The following is a 5,218-nucleotide window of genomic DNA, read 5'->3' as shown; positions in this document are numbered from 1 at the left end:
CAAAATTAAAAATCCAAAGAAATGTGAACATAGAAAGAAAGAGTCGTATCTATAAAAATTAAAATGTAATTCCTTTTAAAGACTCAATGAAGGTGAGTCATTTAAAAAATGTTGCTGCCAAATTAGACAGTTATGCAAGGCAACTGTAAAAGATTGAAGGGAAAGTTTTAAAAGTCTAAAGAAGCTGCCCTCAAATTGCTTTATAAGTGTCATTAAGTCCTATTTCACTTTAAAGAAACAAATTAGAAATAAAAAATGATTCAATTTCTGTATTCCATCACGCTATTTTGAGTACTTTTTCATGCCAGAAATAAGGTATCAGCAGACTCATCTTTAAGGAAAATTAATGAAGGAATGGACATGTACATGTTTTGAGTAAAAATAAAATGTTTAATATATCTTTACCTTTTTTTTATGATTTCCCAATCTTACTTGACTTGTTGATGTGAACCAAACAAAAATGAATCATCTTTGCATCCAGACTGCAGAGAGTAAGATGGCTTTTACTGAGTTTTTTGATATTTGTAACCAAATGTATTTGTGCAGTCACTTTACGTAATAGTATTATTTCCAAAGGAAAATAAATGGCATCATATTATTAGAGGATATTTTGTAGTACCTAGGAAATAACATATACGTAGTGAGAGTATAAGAAATATGTAAGTGGATGTGAGGGTGATCTGGCTGTGACATCTGTCACCCCATTGATCGCCAGGGTTGATTTGGCTGATCTGGCTGCCTAGACGGGTGTCCCCTTCCTCCCTCACCACTCCATGTGTGTCCCTTCCGAAGCTCCACGACCTTCCCCAATAGAGGAGGACGTTCTTCGGTCAAGGGTATATGAGTAGCTGCGCTCTGCTGCTAGAACCTCCAAAGAAGCTCTCAAGAAATATGTAAGTGATGAAATAACCTACTCAACACACCAATAAACGATACCTTTCAAAACAGCCTTAAATAGCTAAATAGGATTTATTTGGAATTTTTTTGCATTGTTACTTAATAATATTTTACTGTAATAAAATAATTCAGTAATATTATACAACTATTTTACATTGAACCCAAACTTTAGTGATTCTCTGTAGGAATTAGTAAAAATAAAATTATTTTATATAAACTGAATTTATGATTTCTAGCACGACAAATTCATACTATTATTAGAGTTCATCAAGGTTTTATCAGGGATGCAGTTCTCAGAGTTGCTTTCCATCTTTTTGCTGCAAATTATATTATTTAATTGTGAGTTTTTATAAAATACCTGATGAATGTGTGATGCAGGTGACTCAGCATACTCCAACTCTACTAGAGAAACTGTGGAGTTATAATAGTAGTTATTCATTCACCTCTCTTTAATGTCTCAACACATTTCAGAAACCAAAAGATGAGAAAGAGCAATATTAAATTTAGTGTTCAAAATTAAGAAGTTTCACATTAATGCTATCAAATAACTTTTATTCATTTATCATTTATAAGCTTGATTTTTCATATATCAACTTTCTTATTAGGCTTAACAGAAAAACTTTTCAATCTCAATAACAAATGACCAAGAGAAAAATTTTATGCCTAAGAAAAAATTGAATTCTATTTTTATTTAGTTAAATATGAACAGGAAAAAAAAAGAAGTGTAAGTAAAGTACTGTCATAACTCACCTATGTCCCATTAAAAAGCATCTTCCTTATCTCTTAGAGTTTATATTGCCAGTAACAGAGATATATTTAACATTTCAGCAGAATGACTGATTAAAGCTTTAAATAAAATTCTATAACTCTTCTCATTAGAGCAGTTTTATGTGACAAATTATGCCTCAAAAATTATCATAAAACTCCTCTTTACACTTAGAGATCCCAAAAGGATATAAAACATAGTATGAGGCTATGCAATGATAATTAATTATAACACTTAATCTGCTCTCTTAATGGCACATGTTTTTAAGTTGCCCTCTTTTTTTTAACAACCAAGGACATACACTTTTTAAATTATTGCATATACCTCTTCATTTATAATGAATATGGAAATGAACTACTTTGCTTTAACTGGTTAGAAATCTTTATTTCTTCATTTAAGACATATTTATTGAATGCTAATTATGCCTGACAATATTCTAGATACTAGAAATATAGCAGTAAACAAAATAATCCTTATGAAGCCCACATTATAATAAGGGCAGACAATAATAAAATTAATGTCATTAATAACTAAACTTTTCAACTAGTGACAAAAGCTATGAAAAATAAAGAAGGGAATGTAGATAGGCAATGGGAAGGATATGGGGAACATAGAAGACAATTTTAAATAGGATGGTGAAGACAGGCCTCCCTAAAAAAGATAATTGGTAGAGTGTGCAGGCATTTGTAAAGACTTTGGCAAGTAAAAATGGGAGCCTTTAGATGTTTGGGGAGGAGAAATGACATGATCTGACTTACCCTTTAAAATGATCCCTAGTTTCTGTATTGAGCATAGACTAGAGGCAGAGAAAGGTAAAATGCAGGGGATGGTTTAAGAGGTTATTGTAATAACTCAGATAAGAGATTAAGACGGTTTAAAAATGGTGAAAAGTTTTTGGATTTTGGATATTTTTTGAAGGTGGCTTCTAAAAGAAATAGAAATGGAGCGAATGAGGGTATGAAAAAAGAAAAATTAACAATTACTCCAAATTATAAATTCCTTATTTTCTTCCTTAGACTTTACAGCAATCAAAGACGCTTCCACTGGTCTTTCATTCTTCCTTCCTGCCTGCCTGTCTTCTTCCTTTCTTTTCCTCTGGTCTTCACTCAGAATCAGACTTGCATTGAATTCTCATTGCTCTTCCAGCCTCTCCCAATTCCCTTTCCATTTTTCTCTCGTAACTGTTTACCCTAATACATTCCTTATTTTACAAATAGCAGTCCAAAAAAAATGAAATTCAGTCACATTTAAACGAGATTATCTTTGGAAGTAATAATAACATCTGCAATCCTAGCACTCAGGGAGCCCAAGGCGGGAGGATTGCTTGAGGTGAGGAGTTAGAGACCAGCCTGAGCATGAGAAAGACCCTGTCTCTACCAAAAATAGAAAAAATTAGCCGGGCATAATGGCACATGCCTGTTGTCCCAGTTACTCAGGAGGCTGAGGCAGGAGGATCGCTTGAGCCCAGGAGTTTGAGGCTACAGTGAGCTATGATGATGCCACTGTAATCTACCCAGGGTGACAGAGTGAGACCCTGCCTCAAAAAAATAATAATAATGATAACAATAACAATAATAGCTGCTTTAGTCTCAACACTGAAAATTCCTGGGAAAAGTCAATCTATAAAGTACCTAAGTCCATGGCACTTAACTCCTTTTCTTGAGAGATCCTAGGAAAACTTACACTATGTTCAACTTTTGCACTCTTTCATCTAGCATTTAGGATTTCACTCCATATGTTAAATCTTGGAAGCAGCTAGAAATTACCTATAACGCAGTAAACTCATTATTTCTTTTTCTTTCTTTCTTCCTTTCTTTTTTTTTTTTGACATAGTCTCACTCTGTCACCCCGCACCCCAGCTGGAGTCCCCTGGCATCATCATAGCTCACTGCAACCTCAAACTCCTAGGCTCAAGCAATCCTCCTGCCTCAGCCTCTTGAGTAGCTAGGACGACAGGCACATACCACTGCCCAGCTAATTTATCTATTTTTAGTTAGATGGAGTCTTACTCTTGCTCAGGTTAGTCTCAAACTCCTGACCTGAAGTGATCCTCCCACCTCAGCCTACCAGAGTGCTAGGATTACAGGCACAAGCCACTGTGCCCAGCCCTCATTATTTCTTGACTTTATTTTTGCTAGCTCCAATTCCCTACTTGCATTAGGCTATTCCCTCTTCATTGCCTTCTGGGAAACCCCTAGCATGGGAGCAGCAGCACCTCTTCACCCAGGCTGTAAAAGACGGGATATTGCTGTAGGGAGTGAAACTTCATTCCTTCCTCTGACAGTCATCAAGCCATTTCACCCCTTTCATCTGTCACTTTTTTCTCCTTGTTGATAAGATCACTTTCTTCCCCCAACCACCTCAAGTGTTCCAGTGACCTCTGTTCACTCAGTTTGAAGTCCATTTCCAGTGTATCCCTGAGTTAATGGTCTTACTACATTTAGAAATTGCAATGGTGCTTCAGTGAAGTGGCTCAAGGGGCAAATGAATTCCTATCACAGGTTTATATCAGTGTACTCCTTTAAAGTACACACCCCCTACCCTGAGAAGAATTATAGCCCTTTTGCAGGAACCAGGAGAATGATGACACTTATCAGTCCATGAACAGAGGCAGTTACTAGGTTTTGATTATTGCTGTTGAGAGTGTCCTAGACCAGCAACACTAGCTGAGAAGGCTGGGAAAGAAAGAAACTACAGAGCTTCCTGCGATCTATAAAACCTCTAGTGACATGTTCTCAATGGTTGCTACTGTGACTGGAGTGGCACTCAGCATGTCACAGTCTGGGCTTCTTATCCTATATCCTAACAGATGTGACTTCTAATGCTTGGGGATCCACCATAACTTGGATCTAATGCTCTGGGGCAGCCCAACTACTCGCAGATATGTACGTGCAATAAGGGAATAGGTATTATGCCTGTCAGTTTCCACATTTATTTGTGGATCAGAGCATACCCTAGGGTTGGAGATAGGGTACCTAACTAAAGACATGCTCACATAAACAAGCCATAGCCCTCAGCAGAGTCCATGTTAGGTATAAACATTTCATGAACTCTATTCTTCCAATGTTTGTATATCAAGTTTCATGTCTTCAGAAGTTGATGCTATATCTGAAAAGATTAACTAACAAGGTATCTAGGAAATAGCCTTACCCTGGGGCAAACTCCACCTGAAGAGCTAGGCAGCTCTGTAGCCTCCGCCATGTTCACGAAAATTACTCACGGCCCATAAGCAGCTAACTTTTATACCTAGTAGAACTGAAAGAAATCCAGGGCACCTAATATGGCACCATATGCAATGAGGACTCCTGTACCACATACAGTAGCAGTATATTCTAGAAGGCAATGACTGAATATAGGTTTCCAAGTAGCAGTGGAAACTCATAAGGCAATTTATGTGAGATTATAAATAACAAAAGTTCAAGGTGCTAATGTTCCAGATGAGGTTAAATTCCAAACATTTGTATAAGCATAAAAATAGGATTCAATAGTCTCCTTCCAGATAAGTAATATACAGGAGTTTAACACTTAGAACATTTATTTCTATTAAATAGTTAT

The 5,218-nt window shown here is 36.4% G+C and overlaps 1 pseudogene; it reads right to left on the bottom strand.

Annotated features, from left to right (window-relative positions):
* The window catches only part of LOC105805849, a 102,679-nt pseudogene extending 97,815 nt beyond the window's left edge, over positions 1 to 4,864 (bottom strand).
* Between the last annotated feature and the right edge of the window lie 354 nt (positions 4,865 to 5,218).

Source organism: Propithecus coquereli, unplaced genomic scaffold (genome assembly GCF_000956105.1).
Source record: "Propithecus coquereli isolate 6110/MARCELLA unplaced genomic scaffold, Pcoq_1.0 Scaffold135, whole genome shotgun sequence".
NCBI lineage: Eukaryota > Metazoa > Chordata > Mammalia > Primates > Indriidae > Propithecus > Propithecus coquereli.
Note: the sequence above shows the minus strand (reverse complement) of the source record. Positions and strands in the feature narration are given on the sequence as shown.